This window comes from Hemicordylus capensis, chromosome 1, assembly GCF_027244095.1.
Source record: "Hemicordylus capensis ecotype Gifberg chromosome 1, rHemCap1.1.pri, whole genome shotgun sequence".
In the NCBI taxonomy this organism is placed as follows: domain Eukaryota; kingdom Metazoa; phylum Chordata; class Lepidosauria; order Squamata; family Cordylidae; genus Hemicordylus; species Hemicordylus capensis.
Genome location: NC_069657.1, coordinates 61,360,235 through 61,385,267, shown reverse-complemented (window position 1 = coordinate 61,385,267; position 25,033 = coordinate 61,360,235). Strand labels below are relative to the sequence as shown.

Genomic DNA, 25,033 nt, shown 5'->3' with positions numbered 1-25,033 from the left:
CTCTGGGCTCTCGCACCGATTCCTGCCATTAACTGCTGTCTCTCCTGTCCCCGCTGGGGCTTCCAAAATGGCCACCACACCATCCATGACGAGTGAAATGGCAGCAGGAGCAGTACACGCACCAGAACTGGCTGCTGCGGTGACATGGGAAGAATTGGCAGGGAAGGCATTCGCACCCGAATAGGCTGGAGCTGTACAAGCAGGAGCCATTGGTGGAGCAGAGATCATGCCCAAACCAACTACTGGTCCTGTGGGCACTGAGAAGGCTTGAGGCTCGGGCGGCAAATGGTGTTTGCACAACCCCTGCACCAAAAGTCATTCACTGAAGTGAACATCAGTAACAATCTTTTTGTAACATTTCTTAGGCTTTCTCCTTCTTTCAAGTGTTCGGATTTCTTTGCTGCTTTCTATGCAGCAGCATTTCTATGCAGCTTAGAAGATCCAGGCTTGAGAGGAACTTCCCTGATAACAGCGGAGGGCTGAGGGGGACCTGCTTCTGAAGATCTTCTTGGGGAAATGGACCAGGAGCATTTTATGCCCGATAGAGGCTTCTTAACCAATGCCCTGCCTCTGGCTTCCGAAAGGAGCCCTTCAGAAAGCAAGTCCCCTCCCCCCACCTAGCATATCCCCAAAATAAGACACTTCCATGTCTCATGGAAGGAAACAACCAATCCCCAAACTGAAAATAACTAACACAATAACATAATTTTCAATTAGGTAAAACTTTAAAAACTACAGAATCTTGTAAAATAAACACTAGACTCCCTTCCCACCCTCACATACAAGAGTGAAAAGGGAATAAAACTTAAAAACAAGAAGTAAGTTAATGACTAGCCTGACAATATTTTTAAAGAGCTACAGAGCTCATAATGAACACTGTCTTCCAGAGCAGACAGGAACAGAACTGGGGATTAAGTGATAGCCACTAAGCAAGAGGAAGCTAGCCTACTGCAATATTTGATTGGTTCCTGTCTCTCAAAGCATGTGATGAACAATAACCCAGTGTTGAGGATGACCTCCATATGTCTAAGAAAAAGCCACGCCGCCCAGCTGTTTCTTGCATGGGAACAGGAAGTTCCCTGTTCCAAGCAGTCCATGGGCAGCGGGGGAAAGGAAATGGCATCTGAGCATGTGTAGATGCCATCTTGAGTGGTGAGCATGGTGTTAGGGCAGTTCAAAACATTTTGGCGCCTCAAAATAGAGGTGCTGAGATGCTTCGTACGCATCCCTAGTTCAGCTTGTCTCCAAAAGAATTGACAAAAACTTTGCATCTAGCTTTGTTAGTACTTCTCATAAATTGTGCGCTGTTCTTCAAGTGAATGGGTGCATCGAAATATAGTAATTCATTTTACACCACCTTTTTTTCTTGTCCTAGTAAAAATATAAATTTCAGGGTAGAGGCCATTTCACTTACGACTTATAAAGCATTTCTGGCACAGAGTACTAAATACTGATAAACTGTTGATGCAGTTTAACAATTTTGTTTAGGTAAAACCTTTAGCAAGTTTAAATGTTGCAGATGTGATCCTGCCAAAGTTAAACTTTTTAAATATTTTAAGGGAATACCTTCCATTTCAGTAAAAGAGATTCAAATGTTTAATGAATACTCCCATTGAAGTCAGTAGACTTAAAAGTGTCTGCCTTTGACTGAAGTTAACAAAACATATGCACACACACAAAAATTGTTAAATTTTTATACCATCTTTCATTAAAATAATCTCAAGGCAACTTACAACATTTTAAAAACATATAAAACCATAAAAAACTACACAAAAAGAACTAAAATGGAATATAAAAAATATAAATCTAATTAAAAGTTTAAAAAACATGTACAATATAATCATAAGATACAAAGCAGCAGCAAACAAAACACTCATTTAATGCCTGGGTAAAAACCCAACATTTTACTTGCTTTCAACGTAAAAAATTCCTTTCCAAAAATTGGAAAAGTCAGCAGTAGGAGGAAGACAAAGTTAATTGTGGGAGTTGAAATTTCCTTTTATTTATGACTAGGGTTTCCACTCAACCAACTGAGGAACTTTGAGAGTACTATTAACTGCTGTAACTGGCTACCAAAAACAAGCACATTGAGTGGTGCAATGGTTCAGCCTGATAGCTAAGCATTAGCTCTATCTAAAGACAAATCCTAGGACTTCATGCTTTGCTGTAATAGCTGGCAGTGTAAGGATACAACAAGCATCCTGTACCAGGCCTGAAATGAGAGCCCTAGCATAACAACTGTTGCATAAGTATTTCACATTTGCTAAGCCATGTTGCAGTGTGCCGATATGCCCAACACATACCAGTACAAATGTCCAGTACCAACTGAGCAAAACTACAGCTGACTATATCATGTATGAATTGAGAAGGAAAGCTAAGACAACTTTGCCTTAAAGTTTCTTTAAGCTGTAGTAATGCAAGGTATTTAAGAGAATGCTTTCTTCATGATCCCCGCTGCCTATGAAGATCATCTGGGTAGTTCCGGTTGCCATTGCCACCAGCTTGGTTGGTGCAGACTCAAAACTGGGCCTTTTCTAGGGTTGGTTGCCCCAGGGCTTTGCAACACACTTCCTAATGAAATTAGAGTCTCCCCTTCTCTGGATGTTTTTAAGAACTGATCTGTTTAGTCAGGCTTTTAGTTTACAATTTTAAAGTTTTAAGTTGTAAAGTTTTAATCTGTATTTTAAACTCTTTTATTTGTTAATCTTTCAATTGCTGTCTTGGGAGAGGAGAGTTGGTCTTGTGGTAGCAAGCATGACTTGTCCCCCTTAGCTAAGCAGGGGCTGCCCTAGTTGCATAAGAATGGGAGACTAGAAGTGTGAGCTCTGTGAGATATTCCCCTTAGGGGATGCAGCTGCTCTGGGAAGAGCAGAAGGTTTCAAGTTCCCCCCCCCCCCGGCTTCTCCAAGATAAGGCTGAGAGAGATCCCTGCCTGCAGCCTTGGAGAAGCCACTGACAGTCTGTGAAGACAATACTGAGCTAGATAGACCAATAGTCTGATTCACTATATGGCAGCTTCATATGTGTTAAATAAATAAAATAAATTATCACATGATTGTAATATGTCACAGCTGAGTTTACAACTGGAAGATGTTGAGACCTTTTAGAAATAGATTTATGAATATATATATATATATAATGCGCAATGGATCCTACACACTCTAAACAGGTAGGTGTGTACAAATAGGTTTGGTTCGAAAGTTTAAGGTCAAGCCGAACCACCCTCGCTTCGACTCGACCCCAGACCAAATACCCCACCCCCCGTTTGGGAGTTTGTTGAGCCTTTTTTGGGGGGGAATCTTTTTAAGACTCACCCTCTCTGTGGGGCTTCTCTGAGGTGGCAAAAGGGGTACATGGAGGATCCCCTCCCCCCTCCAGCCTTCCTTTGCGAAAAAGTCACCCAATTGAGGCGACTTTGAGCCTTTCCACGCCTATTTCCTGGCATGACCCAGGCCACGCAGGGTTCCACTGCTCATATGCAGTGGCCTCCAAAATGGCCAGCGAGCCAAGGAATAGGCCCAGTAAGGGCCAAAGATGCACAAACTGGATGATTTTTTTAAAAAGGAAGTCCGGCAGGGGGAGGGGAATCTCCCGGGACCACCATCACCCCGCTCCCTGCTAGATCGAAGCAGCCAAGTTGGGCAAGGGTCCAGAGAACAAGTGGTGGATCACTTCAGAGAACAAGCGGTGGATCGCTCCAAGCAGCTTGTCCACATCCTCATGAATCACAGAATGAAACTGATCCAACCTAATACTGCAGGAAGGATTGCTGGACACTTCCTTCGTAGACCCTGGAGAAAAAGTGGAATCCAAGTTGGTCCGAATACAAGAGATTTTGTCCACAAAGAACCGACTGAGGGCATCACAGCAGAGCACCTCTGGAAGCCAATTAGAAACAGGAGTAGAAATTAGACTCCTCACTACCCAGCATAACTCCGCCAAACATGAATCCGCAGAAGCGATGCGAACCGACCAGAACTTTTTTGCTGTACGCACTGCGTCCGCGTAAGCCCTCAAGTGGGTCACATGCTCCATCCTGTCAAATTCGAGCCGAGTTCTCCTCCACCTGCGCTGTAGTCGCCTACCCAGCCACTTCAACCCTTGCAACTCCTCGGTATACCAGGGAGCCGACTTTGAAGCGGGTCTGGAGGGACGCTTAGGAGCAATAATGTCTACTGCTCTGGTAATTTCCTTATTCCAGGTTCTCACCAGGGCATTGACAGAATCACCTGCAGCACCAGCTTTGAAACTTTCCAAGGCCTTTTGGAACTCTACTGGGTCCAGCAGCCTTTTTGGGCAGACCATCCTAATTGGTCCATCACCCCTGCAGGAGTGGATTGTGGCCGTGATACCAACCTTAACCAGGTAGTGGTCCGTCCATGACAATGGGGAAACCACCGGATCCCACACCCATGGAACACCTCCCTGATCCGAACAGAAGACCAAATCGAGCGTGTGGCTGGCAACGTGAGTTGGTTCAGATACTAGTTGGGATAGGGCCATAGTTGTCATGGCCGCTATGAACTCCTGAGCCGTACCAGACAAGCCAGCTCAAAGGTGGATATTGAAGTTGCCCAGGATCAGAAGCCTGGGACACTCCAACACCAACTCCGCAATCAGCTCAGTCAGCTCAGTTAGGAAGTCAGTTGGGCAGCGGGGTGATCGGAACACCAACAGAATTTTCAATCTATCCCTAGTTGCCAGCTTCAAAAATACATGCTTGATATAGGTCAGGGGCCTCACAGGGGCCCTGGTAAGGGAAATGGTATTCTTATGGACCACAGCCACTCCACACACACACCCCGCCCACTTCCCCTAACCTGCTCCACAACAGAATAACCTGGTGGGAGAAGCTGAGCCCACACTGGACCACTCACCTCCCCCAACCAGGTCTGTTATACATGCCAGGTCAGCTCCCTCATCCATGATCAAATCATGGACAATTTTGATCTTATTCTGAAGATTATTATTATTCCCAGGAATTTGATTTGAAGAATCAATTCAAGATCAACCAATCCTCTTTGAAGTAATAACTTCACATATTATCCTCAAAGACCAAGAATAAACATGAGGCCCACAACATGATGTTTAAGGCAATGTCCACAATGCATGTGAAAACAATGCCATCAGCAGTGGGACTCGTCTAATCAGAGCAGCAAAAATAATTTTGGAAAATACATTTAGTGAAAATCTCAAATTTCATGGATCTTTCCCAATAAAAATGCAACTATGGGAGAGCCAGTGTGGTGCAGTGGTTAGTGCTGGACTGGGACCGGGGAGACCCGAGTTCAAATCCCCATTCAGTCATGATACTTGCTGGGTGACTCTGGGCCAGTCACTTCTCTCTCAGCCTAACCTACTTCAAAGGGTTGTTGTGAGGAGAAACAAGTATGTAGTACACAACTCTGGGCTCCTTGGATGAAGAGCGGGATATAAAATATAAAAACTAAACTAAAAAACTATGAACATTTAATCATGAGAAGAAGTTCCATCAACAGTCTTACCTGCTCTCTTGCTCTGAGAGCAATGAGAATGCCTCCAAGATTATCTTCAAATTCCCATTTGCACATAATTTAACACTGGCCACCACATGCAGGTAGCAATTTTGGTTCTACCTGGCACGAAATTCCTGCATTCTTTTAACTGTATGTAGTAAAGTTAGTGGGTACAATTTAGAGACACAAAAACCTGGATTTCATCCCCAATCCACCCCACCCCCCTGCCCACAGCCTAAGGGAGAAAAACTGGATGATTTGGGGAAACTGAAAAACCTCTTATTAAAAGATGCACTTCTTTAAAACGATGCTAGGTATTCTTTACAAAGCATTGTTTTAAAATATTCTCACTTTCCACCCATCAGCTCTGTAATATGACAATGGATAATTAAAATTCTAATTCTCTATAGTATACGGAAATTCATTCTCTCTCTCCCTCTCAAATCTTATTTTGGCCGTTGCCTTTCACAGAATGAATGGTTATCCTTGCAACATGAACACATGGACCTAGGCCCTTTTATGCTTGCAAACTGTTGCTCTGTCCTAACTTTGTCTTTGATATGAAGAGTGATGGGCATACTAGCCACCTGATTCAGCCCCTGTTCATTTTAGAGATACTCACTCACCTCAAGCCAATAGTGACACCATGTTTCACTCTTACAGGGAAAGAAGCAGCTTATTGCCCTGCCTGCTTGTTTGGAGAGAGTTAAAAGAATGTCAAATCAGGAAGATGTTGCAAGAGGCTTGTTGTGGGCAGTAAAGTCTCAGAAGAAGTCTGAACACTGGAACTGGGTAGCTTGGGATCTGCTTCCTCCCGATTCCACCTTAACACCAAGATCCATAGGAGGGACACGTACATAAATTGCATCTTACTGCATCTTTCAACTCCCCCTCCCTGGTTTTCAATTTGAAAAATCAGATATGTGCACATACCTTAATTTACAACAGTTTGCAGGTCAACTTCTAACACTACATACCTGCATGTATCTGAATAGAAGACATCCCTCCCATTTCTAACATCAAAGAACTTTGAATAAAGTAGTCTTTGATTCATGTAAATGGGGTATATTTGTACTTATTTTTTAGTATATAGGCAGTCTTCAATTTTACAACACTCAACAAGACAAATGGTACTTATTTTGGTAAACTGCCAACTTGGCTCAACTTTACAATATTTGTTGTACAGTATAGAGTACAACATTTTGTGTCTTTAGAACAGTAAATTTAAATAGTACTGTATACATTTCAATTATTAAAAAGTACTGTATACATTTCAATTATTTCAAAAAAATGTTTTTTATGGGGGGGAGACTGAAAAAATGTTCTCTCTTCATGGCATCAAATTTTTTAGAAATTTTATGTGTCTAGCTACAATTCAGTTAACAGTTGTGCATACTACCTAGGGGTATCAATTATTTAAACTGGAGATAGAATGTCTTACAACATTAATTTGGCTAAAATTTTACTATTTGAATTCATTTCAAAACTAATTTCAAAAGTTCAAAATTATTTTAGGGACTGACAAAAGATATTTCAAGTTAGCATGCTAATTAAACATTTAAATATGAATATATGATGTGAGAAATTGCTCATTCATCGGATCACTGACAAAAAATAGTCAAATATCAGTTACAATTTTTATTATACAAACGTTTAAAAATAGTCCAATTCTTACACTGAAAATTAGTGTTCACATTTTATTGAATGTGCATTACACTGTCACATTTCTGAATTCTACATCTTTCCTTCTAAATTAAACAAGAATAGAAAAACGTAAAGAATTACAGGCAACAAAGTGGTGATATGGTTGCTACCAAAACGCTAATGAGGAGTTTAATCTGCAAGTGTAAACTGAAAGAAGGATACAAGACTATCTTTCACAACTTATGCTCCCCATAATAGGAAGAGGCAACAGCACAAGACAAAAAATAGAGCATCCCTGCCCCAAAGAGCTTACAATCTAAGTACATGGATATATTAGTATGGCTGTGTTACGGAAAGATCCACTTACTTTTTGAAAAGATTGGCTTGGATCCCAAGTATTTAAGTAAGCCACTCTGGCCAAGCTACTACAAGAGTTAGAAGCACAAAAGCTGTGCAATAAAACACAAAACTTAGAATACAAAAAGGTTATAGTATTAAGCAAATTAAGATGGGGGGAACAATTCAGAGATCTCACAACTTCTGATGAGAATTAGGAATGTCTCCTAAGAATCATGCTTAATCAGGTCAAGTCCTATATTATCTTGTATCCTGTTTTCCACAGTGGACAACCAGATCCCTTTGGGAAGTGCGCAAGGCAGCAATGAAGGCATACACCCTCTTTTACCGTTGCTACCCTACAAATGGGTATCTGGAGGCATACTGCCTTCTATCTTGGCAGTGGTATACACATATTGCATTTTTAATCTGCTAAGCTGCTGCACTATTTGAAAGGTGGGTTAATTTGGCTAAATCAAAGTAAAAGGTGCTCTTGCACAAACAGAAATTCCTTCTGCACATGCAAGAAAGGGGGCAATTTTGTCAGTTATCACTTCCTGCTGTAGCCCCTTGTTCCCCCCATCCGGCAAACACGAAAGATCTCCAGACCCTCTGAAGAAGCTTCTCGAAGGCGCAGGAAGCTTCTGTAGGAAGGGTGGAGCATTGATGTTTCCTTATGCAAGCTTTCTTCTGATCGGATCCATTACCTATTATGCTTTGCAGTGTGTAAGCCTAATATTTTGAGGATCATGCTTAACTTAAAGGAGGACATGGTAGATTAAAGAGGTTTAGAAGTATTTCCTGAAGGCTTCCCATTATATTACTAAACTATTTCCAATTTGCTCTAGTGAGAGTTTAAATGCCAGCCACCAACATTTAAAAGGATCCTCATTTTGCTTAACAAAAAAATAAAAATATCAACCTTATAATCAACTTAACATATTTATTCAATCACCACAAACATTCACTAATGGCAAAGAACTCAAATGGGTTACATACTGCTTATTTAAGCCCGCATGATCCTACTTTTACAAAAGATAAGGTCAGGAAACTTCAGACAACTTATCAGCTCAAACACAAATAAAATTTGAAGGCAGAGAAATAGTGCTCCTCACTACTTTGTTCCCCCCAAATTACTTTATCCATTTTCTCTGTTAAGCTTTAGAACATGTCAAATCTTGTTAGGATGCTACATTTCACAAGTTAGTACAATTATTATATAATTGTCCATTGCTAGGGTAACAACATTTCAGACCAGTAGTAACAGGAACAGAAAATAGATACCGGTAATTTTTTCTCCCTCTCTCACAACACTAGAACCAGAGGTCATCCTATGAAACTGAAGGCAAGGAAATAAATAATTTTATTATATTTGTATACCACCCCAAACTTCCATGTCTGGGTCATTTACAGCAACATAAAACAAATCCAAATAGAAATTAAAACCTTAAAACAATTTAAATCCACAAGTCTACTCAAAAGGTTTGGGTGAATAAATGGGTCTTTAGAGACTTTTAAAAAGTTGTCAGATGGGGAAACTCTAATTTCAGCAGGAAGTTCAACATTTAGGAACAACCAAAGCAAGTAAATTTTCACAGAGTGCATGATTAATCTATGGAATTTCTTTGCCACAGGATGTGATGGCCACTAGCTAAGGTGGCTTTAAAAGGGGCTTAGACAAATTCATAGAGGACAGGTCTATCAATGGCTACTAGTCTGATGGCGATAGGCCACCTGCAGCCTCTGAGGCAAGATGCCTCTAAATACCAATTGCAGGGGAGCAACAGTTAGAGAGAGGGCATACCCTCACCTCTTGCCTGTGGGCTTCTCAGAGGCATGTGGTGGGTCACTGTGTGAAACATGCTGGATGAGACAGGCCTTCAGCCTGATCCAGCTGGGCTGTTCTTATGTTCTTAAAACAGGTATCAGAGTTCTTTTGATATCAGCAAGGCTTTTTTCCTAGACTACACAAATGTACCATGTCCTCAACTAACAGGTTGTATCAGGAGCCTTTGTAGGCAACTGCTATATGAAGTGAATACACACTTTCCTACAGAAAGTGTTTGTGTAGCAACTTCAAAATGGATATTTTCCATAAGCTGTTCATCTCTATTTGAATACATGAGCATGAGTAAGATCTTAAGATGTATTTAGCTTATAAAAGATAGCAACATTTTTACAAAAATATTCTCATCTGGATAATATAGCTAGCTAATTAACTTTTGGTTAGCAGCTTTTAAGTATCACTGATCTTCAATATACAAAACAGTTCTCATGGTTAAACACAAATCAGTTTGTTTTAAAATGTAGGGTTGACAGTTCTTTCAACGTCCCAGAAAACGTAGGAGTAGTTGGCAGGATCGCGTCAGCTTCAAATGTGCTCCTGAAAAATATAAAATACCAGTGTCCACTGGATCAGTGGGTCCTTGGCACTTTTTAACTATTCATGAAAAGATTTTGGTGATGATGCTTTAAGTATAGAATGAAGAGGCTTGTTAATAGCTCAGAATTTTCCCAGTTGTAGCATCTGGTAGATTGCACAGCCAGGATGTATTATGAAGTTCCTAGGTGACTAGTCAAATGATCACACCAATCTTAAGATGTGCACTTACTTATACAGGCAACTGAAGCTGAGAGGAAGACAATGCAAAAAGAAAAATGCTTAAAGAGTGAAACAGAGAAGATCTCATTTTATTAAGTGCTATGTTCAACAATAGAAAGTCATAACTATGTTTGTGGCATTTTAGTGAAATGTGGCAATGGTATTCTTACAAAAATTCACATCAGTTCTAAGCAAAATCATAAGATCACAAGACAATATTGTAAGAAGTCAGTGAGGTAATAATACTGGTACTCTAAAAACACAACTCATAGCTCACTTTTATTACGTAGAAGAAAATGTCTTCGTTTATGTACACTCAAATGAAAGTGATAGCCATGCACTGGCACCTAGCATCTCAAAAGTGTGGTGTAGCCCTACCACAGCATGTATCTTATGCAAACACCAAACAGCAACTGCTTGACACTTATATCACACATTAAAATAGAGATAAGTGAATTCTACCTTTTCTATAACATAGGTACATTCAGCTACTCTTCCTGAATTATGTTTTAACCATAAGAATTTCTAAAACTTAATTCTAGAATTAGAGCATGTAATCTGCCATAACTTTCATAGATTTCCCCATTCCCAATATGCACATGCACACACTGTGAAAAATATCTTGATACGTAATGAGGGCTGCATCAAGATTACTTTGTGTGACATTTTACTGATGTACACTGGTACACTGCGCCAAAAAATTTTATGCAGTCATATATAACACTGATGAGACACTGCAAAAAGTGTGCCACACACAACTGGCAAAAATGACAGGGTGGGAGACATGACTGAATGAAGGAACAAAGCAATGGCAAACTGTACATGTCTAGTAACCCATTTTTTTAAAAACCCGACAAGAGCAACTCTTTCACCTTGGACACAAAGCCAGAAAATTTGAGGAGAAAGTCAGTGATGAGAGTTTCAGAAGAATCTTTAATAAAATTCAAGGATGAAAAACTAGTTACTTAACCATGGTTAAATACTGTAATATATCCCATGAAACAATAAACAGAATTAATTCTTAGCTAGCTTAAAAAAAAAACCACAGTCAGGACTCCCATATGCAAGGACCACAAATAGTCACAAGAAACAAGACTATTGCTACACAGTTCTTGTTGTAAACAATACCCAATGTGTACACTGCTCAATAATCTATGTGTTCTCAGTGTGCTCAATCTAGCACACTGCTCAATAAGGGCCTAAGGAGAAACAGGAGGCTGGAATGTTTTCAAAGAATAGCAGCTGAACAAAACTGAAAGATATTTATTTTAACAGAATACTAAGAATATGTGATAAGAACTGCATGCCAAACCATGGTTTGTGCTAACTATGATAAATCATCATGGTTTGAGCTCCAAATGTACAAATGGCAAACCATGGTTTACAATTCACTCCCACTTCTATGGTGCAGAGCCTCTTGAGACACAGAGCAACAGCCATAACGGTGGTTTGTCAACCCAGGCATTAAAGTACACCTGTCAGTGCAAAATAATTTACAGAACAAGCTTCTTCCCCACCCACCCCCACCCCGCAGCCCAAATCTCTTTTTAAAGAGATTTGGGGGGAAAGAGCTTCTATGGTTTTATAACAGGGTTTGGAAGTCTGTCCCCACAGCTACCCTGCCAAACCACAATTGACACGAAGTATTGCCTAACTTGTCCTTTAATTTTAATTGGACTACTTTGAGTAATTTTCCTCATGTCAGCACATGTTGTGTAGGCTGGCATAGGTTCATACAAACAGGAGATCAAGTTTTCTCAAATATCTGGGATATATTTAGTGTTCCAAAGCAGAAGTGTGGCATAGGACCTGTTTCATTTTTAGAATACTTCAGATTTGTTAACCTTGTTAGAAATTAATTCTAAAAATATTCTAGTTACAAAATTAACACAAGATATAATAGCTAAAAGCATAATTAGTTATGTTTTAAAAATGCTTGAGAAAAGGCGCTTGACTAACCTCAGGCACCAGTGTTCCCTCTAAGGCATGCACATATGTGAGCACTCACATATTTTTTATAATCTGCTCAGTTAATTTTAGATCCCGCTCAGGCAAAATCAGGAAGGCCCCACTCTGAATGCATGTGTGCACATACTGCCTTGATACTTCCGCCCAGAACAAAACCCATTCTGCACAGAGATGAAAAATATTAGAGGGACCACTGCCAGGCACCAACTCATTGCTGCATCTAGAAATTTAACTGTGGCAGTCAGAGACAAAAAAGTTATCTCTGAGAACTTTTCTCTAAAAACTGATACAACAGTTCTGCTTTCTGGGCCAGAGCCCACTACCACTGTCCTTCTTGCCTGTTCTTTCTGTGTCCTCCTGGATGCATTCACCTATTGCTTCACCATGTAAGCAAGCCCCATCCCTTTCTGCATGCAATGTTTCATTTCAGAAGAGAAGGAATGAGCAGCCCATAACTTCCTCCTGTTCAGACAGCAGCCTGGCTGTCTGCATAGCTGTCCTTCTCACTTCCTCTCGGTCAACAAGTGCATGTTTTTCTCCTGCTCCAAGTCTGTGGTAATCAATGGTTCCTGACTGCCACAGTCCCCTCCAGCAGTGTTCCCTCTTAGGTGTGTACACGTGCATGCGCAAACAAGTTTTTTTGATGTCCGCTAAATTAATTTTAGATCCCACTCAGACTGAATCAGGAAGGTCCCACTCTGAATATATACATGTGCACACTGTCTTGATATTGCCACCCAGAACAAAATTTATTCCACACACAGATTAAAAAAAAATTAGAGAGAACATTGCCTTCCAGCCTGGAGCCCTCATAGCCTAGACCAAAAGGAGAAGTCAGGGAGCTCCTGTGCTGCTAACAGCCAACTCACTGCCTCTCCCTGCTTCCCACCTCCTGGGCCAGAGTGCCTTGCCACCATCCTTTTCCCTCCTTGCCTCCCCCTCCCAAACACACTCCAATGCTTGATGCCACTGATGCTCCAGCTTTGTATACTCCATGACCCATCAGCACTGGTACTGCTGCAATTCAAGCAGCAGCAACATACTCATTTGGTGGCCCATCCATTGCCACCTCCAGCAAGGCATTACCCTGTATTTTGTTTTGTTTCCAGAAGTGTGGTGTTGGGAAGACTGTAGCAGCAATGGGCATGCCAACCAGAGAGTAAGCCGGTTGCTGATGCCAATGGATACCTCCATGCACCAAGTCAGGACATCAGTAGTAGTGAGAATGGTAGCAGTGGCAAGCATCAAACAACATCTACCGGAGGAGGCAGGAAGGGAAGGGGTAATTTTTTTAAAAAATCTAAGGTCATTTTTTACCTCCACGTAAAACAGAAATTATTTTGTTGAAGCTGAGGCAGAGAAATATAAACTGTGGCTGTCATGTCGTGCAGTGAAACATTTGAGTCAGGGCCCGATCCGGGCTGCTGCACAACTTGAAAAACAGGTCCACTAGTGTAGCATGAGAGGGCAGTTGTAGAATGTCTTAAGATAGCTTTGGGGCAGTCTCACAGTTTTCAGAGACTTCCTGGAAGTTGTTTAAGTCATTCCTCAGCTGCCTCGTGTCACCACACTGTTGCGGCTGCATTTCAAGTTCTGCAGCAGCCCCAGCAGGGCCCCCAGCACCAATGTTCCACTGCACAGAATGTCAATTACCTTTCCCTTTGACAGAAGATGCGTTTCTTCCACTCTCCAATGGAGTTTTTTTAAAAAGCTTTTTGGAGAGATGCATGCTTTCAATGAACTTTGAAAATATATGGAAAGGGGGGCCTTTGCTTCATGTGCCAACACTGAGAGAGGCTAGATTGTCGTGCACACAGGACAGGGCCTTCTCTGTTGTTGCCCTCAGAATCTGGAATGCTCTCCCAGTTAATGTTCACTCTGGGACAGCTGTGGCTGCTTTTTAAAAAATTCCTCAAGACCTTTTTATTTATTCAGGCTTTTACCTCAGGCTGCCAGGTTTCTCAGCTTTCATGTGGGTTGGTTTTTTTTAAATTATTATTGTTATTTCTTGATGTTTTATGGTTTTAAATTTTAGTTTTAAAATTAAAACTTTAAGGTTTTAAATGTAACTTTTATGGAATTTTATTGTATTTTAACTGTTTTAAACCACCTTGAGATGCTTAATGAAAAATGGTACAGAAATTGAACAATAAATAAATATGTGTTTATAGGATTCTAGAAGGACAAAGAGAACTATTTTCCCTGTCCCCTGCACCTTTCTTCATATGAGTAATTTGGCACTAGTCCTCCTGACAAGGATATATAGAGGTAAAGCTATTTAGTAAAATCTTTATTTTTCCCCTACAGCCCTGTTTTTGTTCTAAGTATCATACTTAGAAAAGAGATATCATTTACCTCCCCCACCTCCCCGTTCACAATGTCCATCATTAAGGCCAGTAATTTTGTCAAATGTCCATCAACAGGCCCCTACCCTTTACGCTGGCTCTTAGATCCAAAGAAACATTGACATGGCCTGCTTTTAGCAGCATATGACAATCAGCTGAACAAATATGGTTTGACTGATCAAGTCCTCAACTAATTAAAATACTTTTTTTTAATTCATGATCAGATAATCTAGATAAAATCTGAATGTCTTCTAATTGAATCACTGATCTAAAGCATATAGGAGTCACATTTAGGATTAAATCTTATTAAAAACAAATGCATGAAGCAGCCTATATTAATGTAGTGAAATTAGTAGAAGATATTCAGTCCCATTTCTAGAATTAAGGAGTTGGGGAAGGCATTGTGGGCTATCTATTCCAACTCATTATATTCCAATAATGCAGGAAATCCAGAGCAAAAGCACCCCTCAGAAGAAGGCTGTCTATCACCTGCTTAAAGGCATCCAGCAAGGGAGAGCTCCCACCCCCACTAAACTGGTTTCATTCTCAAAGAACTCTTACCCTTAAGAAGATTCCCTTTAAGCATCTTCCCATTAAGAAATGAACCTTTCTGTAATTTAAGTCTATTAGATCTAGTTCTTCCCTCTGGGACAGTAGAGAACACGTCTTCTTGTGACAGCGCTCAAATATCTGAAGGGCCATCATGTCCCTTACTCAGTCTTCTCTGCTCCAGGCTAAACATAGCCATTTCTTTCAACCTTTCTTCAGAGCACTTGTTTTACAGACTCCTGACCATCTTTGTTGCCACCAATTTCAATAAGTCGGTATTAGGGATGGGCATGGAATGGGATCTGTGTTCTGTTCCGAGCTCAGGGGAAACACAAATGCCTAGAACATTCCATCAGAACAACCAGTCTAGCCAGTTACTCCCACGGAACAAGTTCGGAAGTTCCGAGTGTTCTGAGCACCATTTTGGATGTGTGTATTTCCCTTGCTGACTGGTTTTGGCAATTGCTTCCAACTGGCTTGTGATCTCCTTACTTCTTGGTTGGCTTGTTATCATACAAATCAACTTGACTTTGATTTGACTCGGAACGTTCCAACTCAGAACAGGGTCATACAGTTCTGAGCTCAAAACAGGCCCTTTATTTCAAGGGTGTTCTGTTTTGAGTTCAAAACACTCGAAACACCCATTTCGAGTCAGAACATTTCAAGCTCAAAATGCTCTGTATATCCCTAGTTTATATCCTTCTTAAAGTGCAGCACCTACGACACAGTCTGACCAGTGCAGAATGAAGTAGAGTCATCACTGCTCCTTACATGGAAGCTATGATTGTTAATCTAGCCTAAAATCACATAAGCCTTTTTTGTAGCTGCACCCATACTGCATTTCTGAAATGTTTTTTAAATGTGCTACTATCATGCGTTTTCTATGCTGATTTTCATGCTGCTAGTTTCAGCCTATGTTTGCATTCTATCAATATTATTTTGATTATTATATTCCTGTCTTCCAAAGTGTTAGCTATCTCTTTTCTTTATAATCTGCAAATTTGATGGAGATTCTTTTAAGTCACCAATAAAAACAACAACTGGCCAATATACAGTGTAAAAAAGCACTGGCGCGGTGCAATTTTCAGAAGCCACAATCCGCTACAGAAAGAAGGGTGCTCGCTTCAGCAGCACATATACTAAAATTGGAACGATAAAGAGAAGATTAGCATGGGCCCTGCGCAAGGAGGACATGCAAATTCATGAACTGTTCCATACAGAAAGAAGGAGAGATGAACAAGAATCAACACTCTCCTGAATCAATGCCAGTGCTTCATTATTCTGGATAGCAACTGTTAAAGAGTACTAGGAATATAGGAAGTGGCCATTGGTCCATCTAGCTCAGTATTGTCTACAATGACTGGCAGCAGCTTTCCAAGGTTATAGGCAGGAGTCTCTCCCAGCCCTACCTGGAGATGCCAGGGAGTGAACCTGGGACAGATGCTCTTCCACTGAGCTATGGTTCCATCCACTAAGGGAAATATCTTATGCCTGGTTACCCCTGCTAACTGGGCAAAGAGGCACCTTTTTAACACGATGTGGGGAGGTCTACTGGGCAGTGGTAACTGCTGACACTCTAGTCAGTCTGGCTGATTAAACCAACCTGTCCCTGCATAACTGACCTGAAGTTTTTGAGCCTTTTAAAGCTCTATAAAGCTAGTGGCAGAGTTTCTATAAATGGTGCTGTATGGATCCTTATACATTTGATGCTTGGTCGCTTTAGAAGAATGAATGCTTGGTGAAAGGGTAGTGTTGTAGTGACATGTATGTGCCCAGTCTCAAGGAGTTACCACAAAGTATATTGAAGTACAGGTGAAACTCGGAAAATTAGAATATCGTGCAAAAGTCCATTAATTTCAGTAATGCAAATTAAAAGGTGAAACTGATATATGAGAAAGACGCATTACATGCAAAGCGAGATAAGTCAAGCCTTAATTTGTTATAATTGTGATGATCATGGCGTACAGCTCATGAAAACCCCAAATCCACAATCCCAGAAAATTAGAATATTACATAGAACCAAGAAGACAAGGATTGTAGAATAGAACAATATCGGACCTCCGAAAAGTATACAGTGTACTGTGCTTGATCGGCCAGCAAACTCGCCTGACCTGACCCCATAGAGAATCTATGGGGCATTGCCAAGAGAAGGATGAGAGACATGAGACCAAACAATGCAGAATTGCTGAAAGCCGCTAATGAAGCATTCTGGTCTTCCATAACACCTCATCAGTGCCACAGGCTGATAGCATCCATGCCACACCGCATTGAGGCAGTAATTGCTGCAAAAGGGGCCCAAACCAAGTACTGAATACATATGCATGCTTATACTTTTCAGAGGTCCGATATTGTTCTATTCTACAATCCTTGTCTTCTTGGTTCCATGTAATATTCTAATTTTCTGGGATTGTGGATTTGGGGTTTTCATGAGCTGTACGCCATGATCATCACAATTATAACAAATTAAGGCTTGACTTATCTCGCTTTGCATGTAATGCGTCTGTCTCATATATCAGTTTCACCTTTTAATTTGCATTACTGAAATTAATGGACTTTTGCACAATATTCTAATTTTCCGAGTTTCACCTGTATATACCTCAAAAAAGTGGTACATCTGGTGGTAACCTCCAGACTGGATTACTGTGATGTGCTCTATGTGGGGCTGCCCTTATATGTAGTCCAAAAACTACAGTTGGTCCAGAATGTGTCAGCCAGGTTGGTCTCTGGGTCATCTCGGAGAGACCATATTACTCCTGTATTGAAGGAGCTACACTGGCTGCCGATATGTTTCTGGGCAAAATACCAGCTGTTGGTTATAACCTATAAGGCTTGGGCCCTGGGTATTTAAGAGAGCGTCTTCTTCGTCATGAACCCTACCACCCATTGAGATCATCAGAAGAGGTTTGTCTGTAGTTGCCACCGGCTGGTCTGGTGGCCACTCAGGGATGGGCCTTCTCCGCTTCTGCCCTGAGGCTTTGGAATACACTCCCTACTGAAATAAGAGCCTCCCCATCTGTGACAGCTTTTTAAAAGTCTTTAAAGATGCATCTGCTCACCCAGGCTTTTAATTAATATTGTTTTAATAGTTTTAATGCTGTTTTAAAATATTATTTTAAAATTTTAAAATTGTTGTAATGTTTTAAGCTTTTTTGTTTTTGTTTTAACTAATGTTATACTTTTTCTGTTTTTATTTTGTTGTAAACCGCCCAGAGACGTAAGTTTTGGGCAGTATAAAAATACATTAAATAAATAAATAAATTATTGAGCAGGGGGAGAGCAACTGGCCCTATCCACCCCCAACACAGTACCTCCAGTGACTGTTGTTGGTTTCTATCTTATGTTTCTTTTTAGATTGCATATATCATTTCTCGACAAATTAAAACTTATTACTTGGCTAGAATTATATTTCCTAAGCTTTGGTCATTTGGTCCACACTTTTTGGATAACAAAATTATATATAGTTAGAAACAAGTTGCCAATTCCTGCTTGGCTGTCTGCACACAAGCAAGCATATTAAGCAAAAATGATTAATTGAAGGGTAAGGCTGCAATCCTGTGTACATTTATTTGGAATTAGGTCCCACTGAACAAAGTGAAATTTGTTCAGGAGGATTAGGATTAGGCTGTAACTCTTCAGAAGCAAGGACTGATGGTTACTGAGAAATAAAGCCAGTTCAACTGTCACAAAAAATTCTGATTTATTTCAAATAACCTAAGTTACTTTTTTCATCTGAAGACACACAAAGGCACTAACTATCTCTCACAGATACAGAGCCCAGAGCAGCCATGAAATATGGCTACTCTAGGCTGCAAGCATCTCTCACTGGTGCCTGCTCAAAACCTCCCAAGTCTTCCTAGGAACTGCTTAAGTCATTTTTACATTTTTAATTTAGAAAGAAAAGTAGCTGAAATAATTCACCATTCCTTTTACATTCAGAAGCTTTTAGGTGAGACAATTAAAGACATCTGTCCAACAGACAAATGCAGATGGGTCAAATGCGTCCTGTTGAGATTTTTACCCTGAAGCAAAACATCACAGAAGGCTCATCAATCAAGTATTCTGCTGATTCGATTCGTATTAGAAATGCCACCATCCCATTTTAAACTCACCCCTACTGTCAGTCCATCTTACTGAAGGGGATCCAGCACTGCTTCTGTCAAATCCACTGTCAACTTCCTCTGCCTCCGCTACACTCATCCTGCTCCCTGTCAGAGCTGTAGTTCAGTAGCCACCCATTCTCACAACCATAAAGACAGTATAGGCTAGTTTGAAACCCCTTTCCCAATCTGATCTCTCTCTCCCTTGTGTATTGAATTGTATTTTTTACTAAAAGAGCAGAGCTGAAAAGTCCCTTTCTACATTTTTGCCAGATAGACCAGTGGTGCTTCATTGCGTTATCTTACAAAGGGAAACTTATGAGAGGTTGTTGTAGAGAGGAAGGCTCCATAGACCTTTCTGACAACCTAATAGCTTCACTGCCTCTTTAGAGCTGGGAAAGGCCAAAGAAAAACGAGGAATGGGTATTTATGAATAACCATTTCCTGTCATTACGGGCCACCATGTAGCTCTGCTGTCCAAATTTTGCTCTGATTTCTCTACTATAACTTTAACTAGAGATGTGCAGGGAGCCAGCCAGGCCTGTTCAGTTCAAATCCATACTGGATTTGAACCAACCTGGCCCAGTCCAGCCATCAAACCGTGCCGTGGTGGGAACTCCTCCAAACCCTCGCCAGCTTCCAAAATGACAAACCGAGCAAGCTGTGGCCCAGTTCGGGCCTCTGAGCATGCACAGAGGTATTTTCATGACCACAGTGAATGCGAAGATGCCATTTGCATCACCACCTTGCTGGATTCCCATTTGTAAGTATAGCCACAAGCCAGCCCACAAACCGGTTCTTAGAACCGGGCCCGGTCCAGTTCAAACTTGGACTGAACCACGCACCCCACCCCACTTTCGGGGAGGCGGTTTAGTTTTAACTCAGACTGCCCGAGCTGGATTGCATATTCCTAGTTCTAACACTCCATGATAATCCCACCCTAAAATCTCCTCCCTCTCTCTGGGAATGCTGCATCCATAGAACATTTTCCTGTTTCCTCTTTCACCCGCCACAACTCTCCCCTTTTCTGTGTCTCTTTTCAGTCCATCTTTCCTGTGCTCAGGTACATAATTATTGTCCGGTTGCCTTTTTCCACTTTCTGAAAATGCTCTTTTGCCTATCCCCTCCTGCCATTTAAACCCAGGTCACTGATCCACAGTTAATCCTGTCCTTCAATTACTTCACTCCCTCTTCAGATTTCTTTCTGCAGATTCCCCCTGCCCACTAAAATTCCCCATTCTAGAGTCCCTCTCACTTCCTAGTCTCTACAGTCTCTCAGTTTCCCCAAAAGTAAATAGTGCTGATTTCTGTTAGTCTTGGTGTGAGAAGAAAATTTTGACCTGTGCTTGGCCAAGGCGGGGGCGGGAGAGAGAGGATTGATAATAGCTTCTGGTTTCCAAAGATGCCTGTGCTCAGAGTCCACACCCACTTTCTACTCTGACTAACTGTGAGAGAGTAGCTGATGAGGAGATACCTTGCCAGCAGAAAGTTACAATAAATCTTGACTCCCAGTGACATCTGAACTAGCCTAAAGTGTTTCTCCATGAAATGGTAACTGACCATAGAAATCCACCACAAAATATTCACAATTTGAAACTCAATACACTGAAGAGCACAGGTTGTTGGAAAGCATAAAATAAAAAAAATGCTACACCTCCTATTTATACCAGTTCAAAAAAAAATTAAGTGCCTTAAATATCTTAAATAAAAAACATTATATGAATTCATGGAGCAATTCAGATTTCAATTCTGTGTTGAATCAGGAAATTGCCATCTTTGAGAATTTGCTAGCTCCTGGGTTCATCAAGAAGCCCACAAGAATAAAGAATAAATTAAAGAATAAATAAGTGATAAAATCACTTTCATGGGATGTTTGAACTGGGCCAGTAACTATGGTTTAATCCTGGTTCTGTGTGACAACTCCTTTGACTCATGTTCTCCACTCTCCCATTTGTACATGAAGATAAGAACGATTTCTACTTCAAGTCCTGGCCAGGATTTTATATCAAGTTTGAACACTGAAAATGCTAGCTCATCATAAAGCAATCTTTAAAACTAGCCAGAATCTGAAGTTTTCGTTCAAGGGAATGGGCCAGGGAACACAGAGAACTAGGACCAAGCCATGGCTCCATGTCACATCTGAACCATGTCAGAGTGTAATTTACAATAGTTAGCATCACAAGACAGATTTGTCCCTCATATTTGTTTGTTTTTTACATAGAAAAACAATCTTAACTTGGTGAGTTTGTATGATGGTCATAATTGGGGAGACACTGTAACTCCACAGGAGAGTGCATGCTCTGTATGTAGAAGGTCCCAGGTTTAATCCCCAGCATTTCCAGGTTGGGCAGGGAATAACTGTCTGAAACCCTGGAGAGAAGTTGTCAGATTTGTACTGAATTCATGTTTCCTTTAAAAACAATGGGTAATATTCAAAGCAGCACTTTGAATGATTTGCAGCCATCCCTGCTGCATCTCACAGCATTGCCAAGGGTCTCCTCAACCTTCACGGCTTGTGTTCACAGAAGCACTTCTCCGGATGCTACCCCAAGTTACTTTAAAAATATTTTTGTAATATGGTAATTTTAAATCTGGTTTGTTTTGTTTTTGTTAAAAAGTTTGTTTGGCATCTTGCTTCCATCATTTCAGGTGGGTAAGTTTTGAGTGGATAGAGGAAGGCTGTAGTTGAGACAGAAAAGAAGTTCTGCTATGGAAAGACACACAGGTGTTTATGCAGAAAGAATCCTATGGGCTTTCACTGTCTCTCAGGCATTATTTAATGTATACAATGAGAGATCCTGGAGTTAAGCCCTGGTAAACCCTTGTTCAAATTCAGCTATGTTTTATGACTAACCAAGAAAGCTAAGAGACCAATGTGGGGGGAGCCTTCTGGTCTGCAAAGCCAATCGGCCCCTCACCTGTTTCACATATACTGAATTCCTCAATAAACATGAGAATGCAGCAGCCACGTTGGTCTCTGGGGTTACTCAAAGCGGGGCGTTAACTATAATAGGGCAAGGGAGACTGTCTCGGGGGACCCTGCCTGGGAGGGTGGGGGGTGGCAGAGACATGTATCCCCCACCCAACGCCTGCCCAAGCTTCCTTGAATATATTTTTAAAATTTTTTTAGAGGAAGGCAGTGACGGGGGGGGGGGGGCATTTTAAAATTTTGTCTCTGGGCCCACTCCAACCTTGTTATGCCCCTGACCCAAAGAGATCACATTACACCCACTTCAAAAAAACTACACTGGCTGCCAATAAGTTTCCAGGGGAAATACAATCAACAACAAATATTTATATACCACTTTTCAACACAAGTTTCCAAAGCGGTTTACATAGAGAAATAATAAAGAAGATAGCTCCCTGTCCCCAAAGGGCTCACAATCTAAATCCCTATTAATCAATTCATACTAATACTAGCAAAGTGCTGGTTATTACCTATAAAGCCCTGAACAGCTAGAGTCCAAGGTATTTAAGAGAACACCTTCTTCTTTATGAATCCTGTGGCCTATTAAGATCATCTGGTACTGGACATTTGTACTGGTAGGTGTGGGGCATATCGGCACACTGCAACATGGCTTAGCAAATGTGAAATACTTATGCAACAGTTGTTATGCTAGGGCTCTCACACTAATGTTGGTAACCCACATTCAACCTATATTCAAAAGACGGTGTGAACAGGGCCAGTACTGGCCAAATACATTAGCAATTCATTTTATGGTACACTTTATTTCAGTGGTTCTCCACCATGGAGCAAAATTCTGCAGCAGGGGGAAAGTGAAAGACCTTTGGTGGAGGGCTGTGAGGGAAAATATCCTGTTACATACAGGCAAAACCACTATGCAAACCACAGCAGATGCAACAAGACGGCTTCTGACCACATGGCTCACTAGTTTTGAGTGAGGGAAAGGAGAGAACCTGAGATGTCCTTTTCTAGTCCTCTAATCCTAATGCTGGATTAGTGCTCAGATTTACAGATCCTTACACAGAGGTGTGGGCTGCACACATGTGGCTGCATATAAGGGAGTCTATTAATTTGTTTGCTAAAGGGATGGGTGCCAGGGAATTGGGAGCTTGAGAGATTACGTTTAGATCAAGGTCCCAAGTTCTGATTCAGAAACACTGTATTAGCTAGAAAAATGTTATTGTACAAACAATATAATCATTGTCCCCAGAGATCTTGTAAACCAATACGTCTTCACTAACAATTAGAAGCACAGCATGCATATCATGGCATTCATAGTAAGAAATAAATCTAGCTATGAAACTATCCAAACTCGCTTTCAACACATACAAGAGGCATTTCCAGTTGCTACAAGATTATGCATCATATTGAGTTACATATAAACGAGAGAGAACAAGCAGTCTGTCATAGCATTAATTGAGGAAAATCTTTACAGTGCATACTAAGTTCTAAAACCTACTTTATAAGCTTAAAGGAGACAGAAAAAGAGTAAGTATAGCCAATACTGCATTTATTTCAAGGACATCTATCTTAACAATAATGATTTCATACTTTGATTTACATTTAACATTCCACTTCTTCGCTACAGATTAATGTTTTTTGCCTACCCACTTTTTTACCTATCCAAAGCAAACTATGTTAAGTTTACATTTCTTTCTCCACTTTGTGCAAAAGTAAGAATGTGTTACATTTGATGGAGCTTCTGATTGTATATACTGTAAACCACGTATTTTGGTTAACTAGTCATACTAATACTAGCATCTGAACTAGGATGCAAACTAACATGTAAAACAAGGAATCAAAATCCTGCCTTTGCAAGAACAGGATGTGCCATTTTTCATATAAATTCTTTGAACTTTAATAGTAATATTCACAAAGATTGGGAGATATTGTTAGTTGAATGTACTAGTTGTGTCAAATACATATACTGCATGAAAGAAAAACACCAGATAACATTTTAACTTATTACTTTATGTTACAAGAGATCCTCAATATATAGCAGAGGGAAAGAGCCCCAAATTATAACCTTTTGAATAAGTCTCAGAAAATGTGCATGTTTTGGAATACAAATTTACCTTATCTGTTATGAACCAGACATTTTCTTAGTAAATTCCTGCATGAATGTAGAAATGTCACATTTCTAACATTTTCAGAAAATATAAATGCCATCAGGATATTTGTCTCAACTAAACTAAAGCTATCTAAACAGTTTCTAGGGTGCAGGCTCCAATGATCTCAGCGTGACTTAATATTTCCCTTGATGAGCCACAGCCAAGATAAAACTCGTGTTCCTATTCACTTCTATCACACACAATTACCAAATATTTATTGACTCTATTATGGGAAGGAACCAGTTATAAGCAGAACTCTTAATTGTTTCTCATACTATGGAACCTCCATGAGTGTACAGCAGACAACACAGACTCATTACAAGAAAGTGAAAGGAGTCTGGCATGTACAATGCCTTAAGAAAAGATGGGAGACATGTGAGCATCTACCCAGCATCTTACACTTTCTACTGCCACCTCTGGGCAGAATTTCACTTTAGTTCAAGCAGAAGCTCCATCAGCTCACCCACAATTCCCCCGCCCCACCACACACATTCCAGTGATGGGAGGGCTGGCAGTCTTCATATGAAGCTACAACAGGGGAATAAGTTGAGTGAGTAGTCTAAGCACAAGCTCCAAAGCAACAAAGAGAATAAGTGATAGAAATCAGAAGAGACTATTGCTCAAGTGTTCTGCAAAAGTCTTTCGCAAAAAATAAAACACACACACACACACACCCGTGTTCCAAGCTAATGAGGCTCTTCAGCAAAGATCTAAATATTGCTGCACTGAGATACTGGCATGGTTCAGACATAACATATATCATGGTTTGGCAGTCATGAACTAACTTTGAGGTCATGGTCTACTGCCTCTTCTCTCCAACTTCTTCACTCCAATTTTCTTCCAATTTGAACTATATTTTACTGAGACAACCAAATCAGGCCAACTATAGTTTGCTATAACTGGAAATCCAGTTCAGAATAG

General features: G+C 40.6%; 1 protein-coding gene and 1 non-coding gene across 6 annotated transcripts in view; one reads left to right on the top strand and one right to left on the bottom strand.

Annotated features, from left to right (window-relative positions):
* The window catches only part of NOVA1 (NOVA alternative splicing regulator 1), a 232,960-nt gene that overhangs the window by 165,054 nt on the left and 42,873 nt on the right, over positions 1-25,033 (bottom strand). The gene's annotated exons all lie outside the window — the stretch shown is intronic.
* Positions 16,055-16,161, top strand: LOC128341334 (U6 spliceosomal RNA). Its single transcript, XR_008314355.1, has one exon. It is a non-coding gene; the product is annotated as a U6 spliceosomal RNA (small nuclear RNA).